Below are 17,787 nucleotides of genomic sequence, written 5' to 3'. Positions count from 1 at the left end.
TGTTAAAAAAACAAGCCTGAAGGCTTTGTGTCTTAATGCAAGGAGTATCCGTAATAAGGTGGATGAATTAACTGTGCAAATAGATGTTAACAAATATAATCTTATTGGGATTACGGAGACGTGGCTCCAGGATGATCAGGGCTGGGAACTCAACATCCAGGGGTATTCAACATTCAGGAAGGATAGAATAAAAGGAAAAGGAGGTGGGGTAGCATTGTTGGTTAAGGATGAGATTAATGCAATAGTTAGAAAGGACATTAGCTTGGATGATATGGAATCTATATGGGTAGAGCTGCAGAACAGCAAAAGGCAAAAAACGTTAGTGGGAGTTGTGTACAGACCTCCAAACAGTAGTAGTAATGTTGGGGAGGGTATCAAACAGAAAATTAGGGGTGCATGCAATAAAGGTGCAGCAGTTATAATGGATGACTTTAATATGCACATAGATTGGGCTAACCAAACTGGAAGCAATACGGTGGAGGAGGATTTCCTGGAGTGCATAAAGGATGGTTTTCTAGACCAATATGTCAAGGAAACAACTAGGGGGGAGGCCATCTTAGACTGGGTGTTGTGTAATGGGAGAGGATTAATTAGCAATCTCGTTGTGCGAGGACCCTTGGGGAAGAGTGACCATAATATGGTGGAATTCTGCATTAGGATGGCGAATGAAACAGTTAATTCAGAGACCATGGTCCAGAACTTTAAAAAGTCTAACTTTGAAGGTATGAGGCGTGAATTGGCTAGGATAGATTGGCGAATGATACTTAAGGGGTTGACTGTGGATGGGCAATGGCAGACATTTAGAGACCGCATGGATGAACTACAACAATTGTACATTCCTGTCTGGCGTAAAAATAAAAAAGGGAAGGTGGCTCAACCGTGGCTATCAAGGGAAATCAGGGATAGTATTACAGCCAAGGAAGTGGCATACAAATTGGCCAGAAGTAGCAGCGAACCCGGGGACTGGGAGAAATTTAGAACTCAGCAGAGGACAGTTTGATTAGGGCAGGGAAAATGGAGTACGAGAAGAAGCTTGCAGGGAACATTAAGATGGATTGCAAAAGTTTCTATAGATATGTAAAGAGAAAAAGGTTAGTAAAGACAAACGTAGGTCCCCTGCAGTCAGAATCAGGGGAAGTCATAACGGGGAACAAAGAAATTGCGGACCAATTGAACAAGTACTTTGGTTCGGTATTCACTAAGGAGGACACAAACAACCTTCCGGATATAAAAGGGGTCAGAGGGTCTAGTAAGAAGGAGGAACTGAGGGAAATCCTTATTAGTCGGGAAATTGTGTTGGGGAAATTGATGGGATTGAAGGCCGATAAATCCCCAGGGCCTGATGGACTGCATCCCAGAGTACTTAAGGAGGTGGCCTTGGAAATAGCGGATGCATTGACAGTCATTTTCCAACATTCCATTGACTCTGGATCAGTTCCTATCGAGTGGAGGGTAGCCAATGTAACCCCACTTTTTAAAAGAGAAAACAGTGAATTATGGACTGGTCAGCCTGACATCAGTAGTGGGTAAAATGATGGAATCAATTATTAAGGATGTCATAGCAGCGCATTTGGAAAGAGGTGACATGATAGGTCCAAGTCAGCATGGATTTGTGAAAGGGAAATCATGCTTGACAAATCTTCTGGAATTTTTTGAGGATGTTTCCAGTAGAGTGGACCAGTTGATGTGGTATATTTGGACTTTCAGAAGGCTTTCGACAAGGTCCCACACAAGAGATTAATGTGCAAAGTTAAAGCACATGGGATTGGGGGTAGTGTGCTGACATGGATTGAGAACTGGTTGTCAGACAGGAAGCAAAGAGTAGGAGTAAATGGGTACTTTTCAGAATGGCAGGCAGTGACTAGTGGGGTACCGCAAGGTTCTGTGCTGGGGTCCCAGCTGTTTACATTGTACATTAATGATTTAGACGAGGGGATTAAATGTAGTATCTCCAAATTTGCGGATGACACTAAGTTGGGTGGCAGTGTGAGCTGCGAGGAGGATGCTATGAGGCTGCAGAGCGACTTGGATAGGTTAGGTGAGTGGGCAAATGCATGGCAGATGAAGTATAATGTGGATAAATGTGAGGTTATCCACTTTGGTGGTAAAAACAGAGAGACAGACTATTATCTGAATGGTGACAGATTAGGAAAAGGGGAGGTGCAACGAGACCTGGGTGTCATGGTACATCAGTCATTGAAGGTTGGCATGCAGGTACAGCAGGCAGTTAAGAAAGCAAATGGCATGTTGGCCTTCATAGCGAGGGGATTTGAGTACAGGGGCAGGGAGGTGTTGCTACAGTTGTACAGGGCCTTGGTGAGGCCACACCTGGAGTATTGTGTACAGTTTTGGTCTCCTAACCTGTGGAAGGACATTCTTGCTATTGAGGGAGTGCAGCGAAGGTTCACCAGACTGATTCCCGGGATGGCGGGACTGACCTATCAAGAAAGACTGGATCAACTGGGCTTGTATTCACTGGAGTTCAGAAGAATGAGAGGGGACCTCATAGAAACGTTTAAAATTCTGATGGGTTTAGACAGGTTAGATGCAGGAAGAATGTTCCCAATGTTGGGGAAGACCAGAACCAGGGGTCACAGTCTAAGGATAAGGGGTAAGCCATTTAGGACCGAGATGAGGAGAAACTTCTTCACCCAGAGAGTTCTCTACCACAGAAAGTTGTTGAGGCCAATTCACTAAATATATTCAAAAAGGCGTTAGATGAAGTCCTTACTACTAGGGGGATCAAGGGGTATGGCGAGAAAGCAGGAATGGGGTACTGAAGTTGCATGTTCAGCCATGAACTCATTGAATGGTGGTGCAGGCTAGAAGGGCCGAATGGCCTACTCCTGCACCTATTTTCTATGTTTCTATGTCTCTCCTCATAATTTAACCCTTGGAGCCCTGGTAACATTCTCGTGAATCTGCTCTGCACTCTGGGCAAGGCCAATATATCCTTTCTAAGGTGCAGTGCCCAGAACTGCGTGCAGTACTCCAGATGTGGGGTTTGTATAGCTGTAGCAAAGCTTTCTCCCCTTTGTATTGTAGTCCTCTAGATATGAAGGCTAGCATTCCATTAGCCTTTTGATTATTTTTTGTATCTGGCCACTACATTTTAGTACATTCGGTCAGATACATCTGTATACATGGACCCCTAAATATTGTTGGACTGCCACTGTTTCACCATTTAAATAATACTCAGACCTGTCCTTTTTTGGTCCAAAATGGATGACCTCTTACCTGCGTTGAAACCCATCTGTCACAGTTTTGCCCACTCACTTAATCTATCAATGTCTCTTTGTAATTTTGTGCTCCCGTCTACACTAGTTACTATGCCGCCTATCTTTGTGTTATTGGCAAATTTTGATATTTGGCTCTCAATTATGTTATTTATGTCATTAATAAGTATAGTAAATAGCTGAGGCCCCAGCAGAGATCCTTGTGGGACAACACTAGTCAGTTCCTTCCAATTTGAGTACATAATCATTATCCCTACTCTCTGGGCCAAAAATTGTGGTCAGAGGCTTCCCGCAGGCAGATACCTCCGACCACAAAAAACCCCGAAAATACCTGGCGGTCCCGCTCTAACGTAGACTTTGGGTCCCAGGCCTAGTTGCAGCGCAGCGGCCTATGCATCCCAGGAGTGTAAGCGTTTCGTGGGATCACTTGTGCCTGGACCATCAATGAAAATAGAGTATTCTCATTCATAGTAATGGGAACGTGAGCGCATCATACCCACATGGAGAGGCCGCAATTTACGGCCCTCTGTCTTCTAACGCCTAACCAATATCCTAACCAGATCAATAATTTGTCTTCAATAAAGTCTACTACTGTAGTTACTTCCTCAAAAATTCAATTAAATTCATTAGACATGACCTACCCTTTATAAATCCAGGTTGGCTCTCTCTAATCAGCTCAAATTTCTCTAAGTGTTCATCTTGAACATCTTCCAGTTCTGATGAAAGGTCATCGACCTGAAACTTTAACTGTTCATCTCGCCACAGATATTGCCTGACTTGCTGAGTGCTGCCAGCGTTTTCTGTTTTTATTTTAAATTTCCAGCATCCGCAGTCCTTTACATGTGTAACATTTAAGTAGTGCTTTTAATGTAAAATAATACCCAAGAAACTTCACAGAGGCAGATTTTTAAAAATGGCTCCTAACCCAAAGATGGAAATGTTAGGAAGGTCAAAGAAATTGGCTTTAAAAGGGTCATAAAGGAGAGCGATGTAGAGAAGTAGAGACGTTTAGGGAGGGAATTACAAAGCATGAGGCCTTGGCAGCTAAAGGCACAGCTGCCAATGGTGCAGTGAAAAATGGAGGGAATGCACAAGATATCAAATTCAGAGGAATGAAGAGTTTGGGGAGGGGGGGGGGGCCAGGGGGCAGCGTCGGAGGAGTATACAGACATAAGGAGCGGCAAGGCCATGAAGGGATTTAAACACAACGAGAATTTTAAATTGAAGGTGTTGATGCCAATGTGGGTAGGCAAGGGTAGGCAAGGATGGGGTGATGGGAGTGCTGGACTTGGTGCAGCATTAGATATGGGCAACAGGGTTCTGGATGAACTGAAAGCTTATGGAGGGTGGAGGATGTGATGCTGGCCAGGAGATCGTTGGAATAGTCAAGTCTGGATATGACAGCGACATGAATGAAGGTTTCAGCAGTAGGTGGGCTAAGGTATGGGTGAAGACAGGCAATGTTACATGGTGGAAGTAGGTGGTCTTTGTGATGGGAGAGTATATGCGGTCAAAAGTTAAGCTCAGGGTCGAATATGATACAGAGGTTGCAAATGGTCTGGTTCAGCATGAGACAGTTGCAGGAAGGGAGTTGGAATCGGTGGCAAGAGTACGGAGTTTGTGGCAGGGGCCAAGATGATGGATTCCATCTCCCAATGTTTATCTGCAGGAAACTGCGAATCATCTAAGACTGGACGTCAAACAAGCAGTCTGACAACAGAGGCAGTGGACGGGTGAAGAGAGGTGATGAACGTAAGAACATAAGAAATAGGAGCAGGATTAGGTCACCTGGCCCCTCAAGTCTGCTCCGCCATTTAATAAGATCATGGCTGATCATGGACTCAGCTCCACTTCCCTGCCCGCTCCCCATAACCATTTATTCCCTTATTGCTCAAAAATCTGTCTATCTCCACCTTAAATATATTCAATGAAAGAAGGTGGAGATATACAGCTGGTTGACATCAACTTACAGGTGGGAGTTGGCCCTACGTCTGCTGATGATGTCACCAAAGGGTAGCATGCAGTTAACGAAAAGGGTCTAGGATAGATCTTTGGGGGACTCTGGAGGCAACATTGCAGGGGCGGGAAGAGAAGCCATTGCTGGATGTGCTCTGGCTATAACTGGATAGGTCAGAGTGGAACCATATGAAGGCAGTCCCACTGAGCTGGATAACAGAGGAGACACCTTGAAAGAGGGTGGCATGATTGACCATGTCAAAGGCGGCGGAGAGATCAAGGAAGATAGGGATGGATAATGCATCATGGGCATAGAGGATGTAATTTTTGACTTTACTTAGGGCCAATTCAGTATTGTGGTAGGGGTAGAAACTTGATTGGAGAGATTCAAGCAGTTGCTAAAAAAATGGGATATCACATGCTCGGACTTTGGAGAGGAAAACAAAATTGGAGATGGAGCAACAGTTTGCAAGGACAGGAGGATCAAGGGTTAATATTTTGACCAAAATTACCTTCATAAAATGAACCTTGAAAACACTGTAATTAACTCAGACATTGGAAGTGGACACATTGTAATGAACACAGTGCAGAATGATTGATATTAATAATTTAAAATATTAGATATGGTCAATATAATACTGAAAAGGAAGTTTAAAATTGAAAAATCTTTACTATTACTGTTTCTGCATCTCATTGCCAGAACCATCTTTCTAAATTATAAATATGAGCAGGTCATTGCTGCTCATGAAGTTTCTTATAACCATCCAGTAAAAATATAATACATTGTAGAATCATACAAATTTATGGCATGGAAGGAGGCCATTTCGGCCCATTGTGTCCACGCCAGCCGACAAAGAGCTATTCAGCCAAATCCCACTTTTCAGCTCTTGGTCCGTAGCCTTGTAGGTTACGGCACCTCAAGCGCATATCTAAGTACTTTTTAAATGTGGTGAGGGTTTCTGCCTCTACCACCCTTTCAGGCAGTGAGTTCCAGATTATAAACACCCTCTGGGTGAAAAGATTTTCCCTAAAATCCACTCTAAACCTTCTACCAATTACTTTAAATCTCTGCCCCCTGGTTGTTGACACCTCTAATAAGAGAAATAGGTCCTTCCTATCCACTCTATCAAGGCCCCTCATCATTTTATACACCTCAATAAGGTCTCCCCTCAGCTTCCTCTGTTCTAAAGAAAACAACCCTAGCCTATCCAATTTTTCCTTGTTGCTTAAATTCTCCAGTCCAGGCAACATCCTCGTAAATCTCCTCTGTACCCTCTCGAGTGCAATCACATCTTTCCTGTAATGTGGTGACCAGAACTGCATGTAGTACTCTAGCTGTGGCCTAACTAGTGTTTTATACAGTTCAAGCATAACCTCCATGGTCTTGTATTCTATGCCTTGGCTAATAAAGGCAAGCATTCCGTATGACTTCTTAACCACCTCATCTAGCTGTCCTGCTACCTTCAGTGATCTGTGGGCATGCACTCCAAGATCCCTTTGTTTCTCAGTGTCCTACCATTTATTGGCCCCAAGTTTCCACATGATTTGCTCCTGATTTTTAGGAACAACTGGTGGAGAACGGAGTATCTTAGAAATCGGAATTGTCCACATTTAAGTTTTCTGCAGTTCTAGTCAGGTAGAACAGTTTCACTTTTGAACAGAATGTTTTTTTCAAAAGGGGGCGTATCCAGCCACTGACGTATTTGAAAGTTTCCACAGTGAAAACGTACTCCAAACTAACTTAGAATGGAGCAAGTGAAGATTTTTGTACGCTTGAAAAAACCTTGTCTACACATTAAAAAATCAGGCGCAGGTTACAAATTAGGTGTCGGGAACGAGGTGGGGGGGGGGGAAAGGAAGTCATTAAATTCTACAATAAATCCTTAGTTATACTTATACAAATAAATCCAACCTGAATAAAAATTTATAAGCAAAGAAAAGATTAAATAAAGCATGTTCCTACCTGTGTGAAAGTGCTTCAGGCAGCAGTTGCCGTCGGGACCGACCGACGGCAGGGGGAGAAAGCTGCAAGAAGCCTCAGTGCTGATTATGGAAGGGCAATGTAGTTTTGTTAAAAAATTTTAAAAATTGAACAGCTACAAAGAATTTGAATAGTCTCAAACAAGTGCATGTGTCCCGTTTATCACAGTCTATCTTTAATTACAGAATGCACTCCCTCACACACAGAAATATCAAGAAAATTAAAATACAAGCCTTTGCAAGGGTTCAATAAACAAATTTTCACTTTTTCTGCAGCACTTTTTAAAATGGCCGAGTGCCAATGTTTACTTCAGACTGCGCGTGCGTGAACGCTCCAACGCGCACGCGCAGGGTTGCCGGCACCAAAAAAACTCATTTAAATTGTACCCGCCCCCTCCTACTTACAAAATCGGCGCGAGTGGTAGGCTCCGCCTCCTGTGCGCTGCGCCAAGCAGACATCGAGCTGCAAGGCGCTCGAGAATACCACGTTTTTTTTCAGGCGCCGTTGTTGGCACGAAAAACAGGCGCCCAGCTCAGAGGGGCGCCTGTTTTGCCACGTGTGGAAACTTGGGGCCATTGTGTATTCACTTGCCTTGTTAACCCTCCCCAAATCCATTACCTCACACTTCTCCGGATTGAATTTACCACTAGGCTGCCCACCTGACCAGTTCATTGATGTCATCTTGCAGTCTACAGCTTTCTTCTTCATTATCAACCACACAGCCAATTTTTGTATCATCTGCAAACTCCTTAATCATACCCCCTACATTCAAGTCTAAATCATTGATATATACCACAAAAAGCAAGGGACATAGTATTGAGCTCTGTGGAACCCCACTGGAAACAGCCTTCCAGTCACAAAAACACCCATTAACTCATTACCCTTTGCTTCCTGCCTCTGAGCCAATTTTGGAGCTAACTTGCCACTTTGCCTTGGATCCCATGGGCTCTTACTTTCGAGACCAGTCTGCCATGTGGGACCTTATCAAAAGCCTGGCTAAAATCCATGTACACAACATCAAATGCATTACCCTCATCGACCCTCCTTGTTACTTCCTCAAAAAAGTTAGTCAGACACGACCTTCCTTTACAAATCCATGTGGGCTGTTCTTGATTAATCCGTGTTTTTCTAAATGAAGATTTATCCTGTTCCTCAGAATTTTTCCCAATAATTTTCCCCCCACCGAGGTTAGGCTGACTGGCCTATAATTACTCAGTTTCTCCCTTTTTAAACAAAGGTACCACGTTAGCAGTCCTCCAGCACCACACCTGTAGCCAGAGAGGATTGGAAAATGATGGTCAGATCCCTCTGTTATTTCCTCTTTTGCTTCTCTAACAGCCTGGGATATATTTCATCCAGACCTGGGGATTTATCCACTTTCAAAGCTGCTAAATCCCTTAATACTTCCACTCTCACTATGTTTATTTTATTTATTATTTCATACTCCTCCTCCCTGATTGCAGTGTCTGCATCGCCTCTCTCTGTTGTGAAAACAGACGCAAAGTATTCATTAAGAACCATACCCACGTCTTCCGCCTCCACACACACATTATCTTTTTGGTCTCTAATAGGCCCTACTCCCTTTAGTTATCCTCTTGCTCTTAATGTATTTATAAAACATCTTTGGGTTTTCGTTGATTTTACTTGCCAAAATGTTTTCATGCTCTCTTTTTGCTTTCCTAAATTTTCTTTTTAATTTCACCCCTACACTTTCTATATTCCTCTAGGATTTCTGCAGTATTGAGCCCTCGGTATCTGTCATAAGCCTCCCTTTAATTCTTTATCCTACCCTGTATGCCCCTTGACATCCAAGGGGCTCTAGAATTTTTGGTCCCACCCTTTTTCTTTAAGGGAATATACTTGCTCTGCTTTGACACTGATTTACCTTCAAGTAGCTGTTTCCAGTCCACTTTGGCTAAATCACATCTCAGCTCAGCAAAATTGGCTTTTCCCCATTTGAGAACTTTCATTCCTGGTCTAACTTTGTCCTTTTCCATAACTATCCTAAATCTAACTGAATTATGATCACTGCACCAAAATGCTCTCCCACCGATACCCTTGCCACCTGCCCAGCTTCATTCCCTAAAACTAAGTCCAGAACCACCTTGTTGGGTTTGCTACATACTGGCTAAAAAAGTTCTAGTGAATTTAAAGTTCAATTTATAAAGGTCGAATGCTGAGCATGCAGAATACATGCATAGCCCAAACCAACAAGCTCATACAAAGCAAATGTGACCCTAAATAAATCAACAAATTAAAAATGAGATAAAGAGGAAAAAATGTCCTGTACAAATCCTGCGTGAAGAAAGGGGCTCAAGGGGATGAATACAAGAATACACGTTAAAAAGGTTTTCCACGAAGCAAAGATTGACTTAGAAGAAAAGCACGGCAGTTGTGGCTAAGCTCAATAGTGAAAAGTATCACAACATTAAGTCAGAAAAGAGGTGAAAGCCATAAAAGACATAAATGGACTTGTAACTGAGAATAAGCATAGAACAGTAATATTCTGGGAGCATGCCATGAGCAAATTGTCTGCTGCGTTTCCTAAGTAGCAATCTTGTTGTGCGAGGCCCCTTGGGGAAGAGTGACCATAATATGGTAGAATTCTTTATTAAGATAGAGAGTGACACAGTTAATTCGGAAACTAGGGTCCTGAACTTCAGGAAAGGTAACTTCGACGGTATGAGGGGTGAATTGGCTGGAATAGATTGGCAAAGGATACTTAAAGGGTTGACAGTGGATAAGCAATGGCAAACATTTAAAGATCACATGGATGAACTTCAGCAATTGTACATCCCTGTCTGGAGTAAAAATACAATGGGGAAGGTGGCTCAACCGTGGTTAACAAGGGAAATTAAGGATAGTGTTAAAACCAAGGAAGAGGCATATAAATTGGCTAGAAAAAGCAACAAACCTGAGGACTGGGAGAAATTTAGAATTCAACAGAGGAGGACTAAGGGTTTAATTAAGAGGGGGAAAATAGAGTACGAGAGGAAGTTTGCAGGGAACATAAAAATTGACTGCAAAAGCTTCTATAAATATGTAAAGAGAAAAAGATTAGTGAAGACAAACGTAGGTCCTTTGCAGTCGGATTCAGATGAATTTATAATGGGGAATAAAGAAATGGCAGACTAACTGAACAAATACTTCAGTTCTGTCTTCACGAAGGAAGACACAAATAACCTTCCGAATGTACTAGGGGACAGTGAGTCGAGTGAGAAGGAGGAACTGAAGGATATCCTTATTAGGCGGGAAATTGTGTTCGGGAAATTGATGGGATTGAAGGCCGATAAATCCCCGGGGCCTGATAGTCTGCATCCCAGAGTACTTAAGGAAGTTGCCCTCGAAATAGTGGATGCATTGGTGATCATTTTCCAACAGTCTATCTACTCTGGATCAGTTCCTATGGACTGGAGGGTAGCTAATGTAACACCACTTTTTAAAAAAGGGAGAGAGAAAACAGGTAATTATAGACCGGTTAGCCTGATATCAGTACTGGGGAAAATGCTGGAATCAATCATTAAGGATCAAATAGCAGCACATTTGGAAAGCAGTGACAGGATCGGTCCAAGTCAGCATGGATTTATGAAAGGATTTATGCTTGACGAATCTTCTGGAATTTTTTGAGGATGTAACTAGCAGAGTGGACAAGGGAGAACCAGTGGATGTGGTGTATTTAGACTTTCAAAAGGCTTTTGACAAGGTCCGGCACAAGAGATTGGTGCGCAAAATCAAAGCGCATGGTATTGGGGGTAATGTACTTACGTGGATAGAGAACTGGTTGGCTGACAGGAAGCAGAGAGGCGGGATAAACGGGTCCTTTTCAGAATGGCAGGCAGCGACTAGTGGATTGCCGCAGGGTTCAGTGCTGGGACCCCAGCTATTTATAATATACATTAACGATTTAGATGAAGGAATTGAGTGTAATATCTCCAAGTTTGCAGACGCCACTACTGGGTGGCGGTGTGAGGAGGACGCTAAGAGGCTGCAGGGTGAATTGGACAGGTTAGGTGAGTGGGCAAATGCATGGCAGATGCAGTATAATGTGGATAAATGTGAGGTTATCCATTTTGGGGGCAAAAACACGAAGGCAGAATATTATCTGAATGGCGGCAGATTAGGAAAAGGGAAGGTACAATGAGATCTGGGTGTCATGGTTCATCAGTCATTGAAAGTTGGCATGCAGGTACAGCAGGTGGTGAAGAAGGCAAATGGTATGTTGGCCTTCATAGCTAGGGGATTTGAGTATAGGAGCAGGGAGGTCTTACTGCAGTTGTACAGGACCTTCGTGAGGCCTCACCTGGAATATTGTGTTCAGTTTTGATCTCCTAATCTGAGGAAGGACGTTCTTGCTATTGAGGGAGTGCAGCGAAGGTTCACCAGACTGATTCCAAGGATGGCTGGACTGTCATATGAGGAGAGACTGGATCAACTGGGCCTTTATTCACTGGAGTTTAGAAGGATGAGGGGGGATCTCATAGAAACGTATAAGATTCTGACGGGACTGGACAGGTTAGATGCGGGAAGAATGTTCCCGATGTTGGGGAAGTCCAGAACCAGGGGACATAGTCTTAGGATAAGGGGTAGGCCATTTAGGACTGAGATGAGGAGAAACTTCTTCACTCAGAGAGTTGTTAACCTGTGGAATTCCCTGCCGCTGAGAGTTGATGATATCAGTTAATTGGATATATTCAAGAGGGAGTTAGATATGGCTCTTACGGCTAAGGGGATCAAGGGGTATGGAGAGAAAGCAGGAAAGGGGTACTGAGGGAATGATCAGCCATGATCTTATTGAATGGCGGTGCAGGCTCGAAGGGCCAAATAGCCTACTCCTGCACCTATTTTCTATGTTACATTACAACAGTAACTACACTTCAAAAAGTACTTCATTGGCTGTAAAGCACAATGGGATGTCCTGTGGTCACGAAGGACGCTATATAAATGCAAGTATTTCTTTCTTTCTATTCTGAATTACTACTTCTTCCAAGTATTCAAAAGGGAAGATATGAGCGACATGCCCTCTCCAAAGATATCCCATGTAAAATCAATGATTTTGTTAGACAAGCTAATAGGGTTCAAAACAAATAGTTTCCCAGGGATAAATGGTATTTATCCCAGAGTGCTGAAAGAGAGTAGGGAAGTGATTTGCGAAGCACTGACGATCATTACGAGGGAATCAAAGAATAATGGGGAGGTACCAGAAGATTGAAAATAGATTAAATGGCACCCATATTCAAAAAGGGTGACATGCAACTACCGAATCATTAATCTTACTTCCATTCAAGGGATTATCAGGAGGATCATCTGTACATTAATAACCTAGTTAATAGTAATCAATATGGATTCAGAGTGGAAAGATCCTGCCTGACCAACAATTTTGTCTCCTGAGTATATCATTTCTGCCATTAACTAACTGCTGTTTTCCACCTCAGCACTTTATAGGTCATTCTGTTTCTTTTCCTGTGTGTGTGGTCAATATGTTTCCACCCATTCTCCCTTTCCCTTGTTCTGTTCCTTTTTAAATGCTGTTCTTCTGTAATATCTTCCAGTTCTATGGAAGAACTCCGTACCTGAAACATAGTATATATGACACAGAAACAGGCCATTTGGTCCAACCAATCCATGCCGGCGTTTATGCTCCAATCGAGCCTCCTCCAGTCTTTCCTCATCTAAATCAGCATAACCCTCATTTGCTTGTCTAGCCTCCCCTTAAATGCAGCTATACTATTCGCTTCAACCACTCCCTGTGGTAACAAGTTCCACATTCTCACTACTCTGAGTAAAGATGTTTCTTTTGAATTCCTTACTGGATTTCTTTGTGACTATCTTATAGTAACGGCCTCTAGTTATGCTCTTCCCCCCAAATTTCCCCAGGAGTTGCTCCATTTTTTTTGGAGCAACTTGATTTTCTGGAGTATCTTTTTAGTTGCAATTCTGGTAATTTAATTTGCACCAGTGTAAGTGAGTTAGTTAGGGTTTTTTTTAGTTTAGTTTTTTTTCCCCAAAAGGGGGCATTACCAGCCACTTATGCCTGTTTTGGCCATTTAAGCAAGTTTAGCCAGCTAATAGTTACTCCAAACTAACTTTGGCCAGCGTAAGTAGGCACTCTTGTACATTTGGAAAAACCTTGCGGTGAATTCAGAAATCAGCGCAGGCAACCAGAGATATGCAGGGGGGAGTGGGTGGAAGGGGACCCTGCGAAGCACTTCATAACAACATTAAAGAAGCATAAATACATTTAAAGCACCAAGCACTAAACAAAGCAGTACATTTGCACCAAGCACTAAGCAAAGCACAAACAGTAATAAGCAATTAATTAACAAATAACAAATAGAAGGAACCCTGCACCTAAAGCACCAAGACCAAAGTAATAAGCAATCAATCAATCAATAAATAACAAATAAAAAAATAGAAGGAACCCTGCACCTAAAGACCAAAGTAATAAGCAATCAATCAATCAGTAAATAACAAATAAAAAATAGAAGTCCTACCTTAAGGAATGTAGCAGGCCATCGATGAGGGAACCCATTCGGCCAGGGCTAGGGACGGCGTGCTTCGGGCCCCTCCCACACAGCCTGCACTCACAGATTCGGCCTGCCAGGAGCTGCTACACATGCGCGCAGACTCTAGCGCGCATGCGCAGAGATCCCGGCACTGTTTTCAGCGTCGGGACCTGGCTCCGCCTCCACTGGGCCACACTACACCACCACCGAGGAGAGGCTGGGGAGCAGCCAGAATCGGGAGGAAGATTTTCGGCGTGCTTGGAGGCGGACAAAAGTGGCGCATCTCGGGTGAGGGCGCCAGAAAAAGGGGTTGGGGAAATTTAAGCCCATTCTCTCTCTATCCATTCTATCAAAAACGTTCACAATTTTAAAGACCTCTATTAGGTCAGCCCTCAGCCTTCTTTTTGCAGGAGAAAAGAGACCCAGCCTGTTCATCCTTTCTTGATATGTATACCCTCGGATTTCTGGTATCACCCTTGTAAATCTTCTCTGCACCCTCTCCAGTGCCTTCTTTTTAATATAGCAACCAGAACTGTACACAGTACTCTTAAGTGTGGTCTAACCAAGGTTCGACACAGGTTTAGCATAACTTCCCTACTTTTTAATTCTATACCTCTAGAAGTAAACTCTAGTGGTTGGTTTTATTTTTTTTTAAAAAACGACTTTGCTAACTTGTGTCACAACTTTTAGTGATTTGTGTATCTGTATTCCGAGATCCCTTTGTTCCTCTACCCCACCAGGACTCACCCTCTAAGTAATAAGTGGCCTTTTATTCTTCCTACTAAAATGTAATACTTCACATTTATCTGTGTTGAACTTCATTTGCCAATTATATGTCCATTCTGCAAGTTTATTAATGTCCTCCTGTAACTTGTTGCAGTCCTCCTCAGTATTGACTATTCCTCCCAATTTGGTGTCATCCGCAAAATTAGAAATTGTGTTTTTGATTCTAAAGTCTAAATTGTTAATATAAATTGTGAACAACAGTGGTCCCAGCACTGATCCTTGTGGAACACCACTACCCACCTTCTGCCACTATGAACCTTTTACCCCTATTCTCTGCTTTCTGTCTTGAAGCCAGCTAGCTATCCATTTTGCTACTTGTCCCGACTCCGCATTCTCTGACCTTGTTCATCAGTTTATTATGGGATATCTTATTGAAAGCCTTTTGAAAAGCTAGATAAATTACATCTATTGCATTATCATTGTCTACTCTCTCGGTTCTCTTCAAAAAATTCAATGGGGTTGTTCAAGCAAGACTTTCCCTTTTGAAATCCATGCGGACTTGTGTTCTCATGATAGATACTACCTGACCTGCTGAGTGTTTCCAGTGTTTACTGTTTTTATTTCAGATTTCCACCATCTGAGGTATTTTGCTTTTTGTTTCCAGTGATACGAGGCTGAGTTATAAGGCAAGACTGGTGAAACTTGGGCTTTTCAGCCAGAAAATGAGTTAACTGAGAGATAATTTCATAGAGGTATATATTATAGAAAAGGATAGCAAGGAATTGTAACGAGCACACCAAATGGCAAGAAGTTGAACTTAGGGAAGGATTTAAGGCTTCAAAGTCCCAAAAATAATGAAACAAAAGTTATCGCCAGACCTGCTTCCATCTTTACCCAAGTGTAGCTTATGTTTCCTTTAAGTAGTGCTGCAAATGGCTGCCTCCCAATCTGTACTGCCCATGGTTTGCAGGTGGGTTGAAGAAGCAGCAACGGCAGCACTGATTGACATGAAAAGCATTTGGGTCTTGATAACATAATAGGCCCCTGCTGGTTGAGGGTGGGAGAGGTGGCCGCCTAAATCGTGGCCTGGCAATCACAACGGGCGGTCTCTGGTGGCAAGTCGGCAATTGTTTTTGCGATTTTTGTACTGCCCCAGCCCTGGTCGCGCCGAAAGAAAAGGGCCGTTTGAGATAAAAAATCAGCCCCAAAGAGCGACCGACAAGTAGCAAAAGCTTTCATATAGAGTGACACAGGACAGGAGAGACTCTGGCTGAGCACACAAAGAAAACCATCTCAGCTGGGTTGTGAAAACACTGTTTATTACAAGATTAGCAGCAACGGTAACAAAATAGGATATTTTCTTTTCTTTGACTATCCTTTTACTTTTCATGTGTTGTATAAAATCCTTTACTATTTCCCTTTATGGTATTACCAGCATTTCTCCATACCCTCTCTCAGCCGTTAAAATCTTTTTTGCTTTCCTTTATATTTTCAAAATACTCTACTTTATTTTCTTTTGCATTATTAATCCACAATTTGTCTTATGCCTTTCTTAAGCATCATTTTAAATGAATTTCTGTACTTACCTAGGGAATTCCAGTTTTATGTTTGTGGGAAAATGTCTATTCTGTACCATAATCATCTACCATTTGAACATTTCCCATTGTTTGTCCACTGCCTTATTCTTTTCAATTTATCTGGACTAGTTCCGTTTAATCTCATTGAAATTGGATATTTCCAGTCAAGTATCTTTATGTTTGACTGTTCCCTCTCCTTTTCAATTTTCATATCAAAACAGTTGAAGTTCCTGGATCTACCGTTATATTATTTATTTGTCGCACTTAATTTCCTAGAACTAGTACAGTTCTTTCTTTCTTTGACTAAAAATATACTGATCTTGAAAGTAGTCCCGGACATGTTGCAAAATCCTCTCCTCTATTTTGACGCTTACATTAATTATTGAAAGATAAACTATTTTCCAGTGCTGTAATGGAATATTTGATTTAGCACTCACCTCCTTTTCTGAATTTATCTCTCCTGAATATTTTTTAACTAGAAATGTTCAGTTACCAATCTTAAGCCACATCTCTGTTAATACGATTTATGGGGTAGAAATTCACTATCGCCCCGTTTGGGGAGATCATTTTTAAAAGTTTGAAAAGTTAGCACCAGGCACTAACGATTTCAAACTTTAAAAAAAATTCACCATTTGTGCTCCAAGAAGGAAGCACTCCACTTCCTCCTTGGAGGGCATTCGGCAGCAAGCGGGGCAGAGATTTCAGCAGTGCTGAACACTAGGCCGTGCAGCACTGAACACTAGGCCGTGCAGCGCTGCTATGTTCAAAGACTCCTTCCCTCCCGTAAAGGGAAGGACCATCACTGCAGGTCAGAAATATAAAAAGTACAGGCCTGAACCACCAAGGCAGCCGCGATCTCACGCGATCAGCCTGGCACTCAAACAGTGTGCCGGGCTGATCGATCATGGGCAGGATCCCACGTTAAAAACTGGAATAAGAAAGTTAATTTAAAAAAAAACTTACCTGGGCTACCTCGCCTTTAATCATCGACCCCGAAGTGGCCGGCAGTCTGATGCACGCCTACTGTGGCTGCCGGTGTTTTCGCCTGTTGCTGCTGCAAGGGGCGGAAATCAATTTAATGTCCGGGGTGATGCGCACGGCAATGACGTCACAATCTCTGCGAGAAGGAGATTGGGATGGGACGCCACAGCACTGCCGCAAAACTCCAGCCGAATATGGCAGGAGTTGATGTCAGCACTGTGCCCGGTCACAAAGCCATTTAATAGGCCGCTAATGGGAGGCGCAAAGGCATCCAATTCCGCCTCCTATATATCATGCCAGTCATGCCAATTAGTTAGTCTAGCTCAGAATACTTTTAAAATTTATGTATGTACAACCAGACCTGACTCTTGTCTGTTTGACAGTCCTAATCATTTTATTCCCTTCTTCCGACTTTTTATTTATTTTTTCATTCACGGGATGTGAGCATCGCTGGCAAGGCCGTAATTTATTGCTCATCCTGATGGCCCCCGAGAAGGTGGTGGTGAGCCGCTTTCTTGAACCGCTGCAGTTCATGTGAAGGTACTCCCACGATGCTGAAACTCTCTATTTTATTTGATTCTCAGGATGTGAGCAATGTCAGCAAAGCTGCATTTATTGCTGCCCATTCTTAGCTGTCCTGAAAAGGTGTTGTTTGTCCTTCTTTGTTAACCGCTGCAGTCTTTGTAGCAATGATGCTTCCATGATGTTATTAGATGGGAACTGAGCAAGTATAGATGTGCAACATAGGATGCTGTGCGATTTGGAAGGAATTCCAATTCTACCTTTTCCTAGGTCATTGGTTCCAACATGAGCCCTTAATTGTCTAC

The 17,787-nt window shown here is 42.7% G+C and overlaps 1 protein-coding gene across 7 annotated transcripts in view; it reads right to left on the bottom strand.

The window, feature by feature from the left end:
- The window catches only part of LOC139276085 (syntaxin-binding protein 5-like), a 671,748-nt gene that overhangs the window by 276,073 nt on the left and 377,888 nt on the right, over positions 1-17,787 (bottom strand). The gene's annotated exons all lie outside the window — the stretch shown is intronic.

Source organism: Pristiophorus japonicus, chromosome 11 (assembly GCF_044704955.1).
Source record: "Pristiophorus japonicus isolate sPriJap1 chromosome 11, sPriJap1.hap1, whole genome shotgun sequence".
Lineage (NCBI taxonomy): Eukaryota > Metazoa > Chordata > Chondrichthyes > Pristiophoridae > Pristiophorus > Pristiophorus japonicus.
The sequence above is the reverse complement of the archived record's forward strand: the minus strand, read 5'-3'. Positions and strand labels throughout refer to the sequence as shown.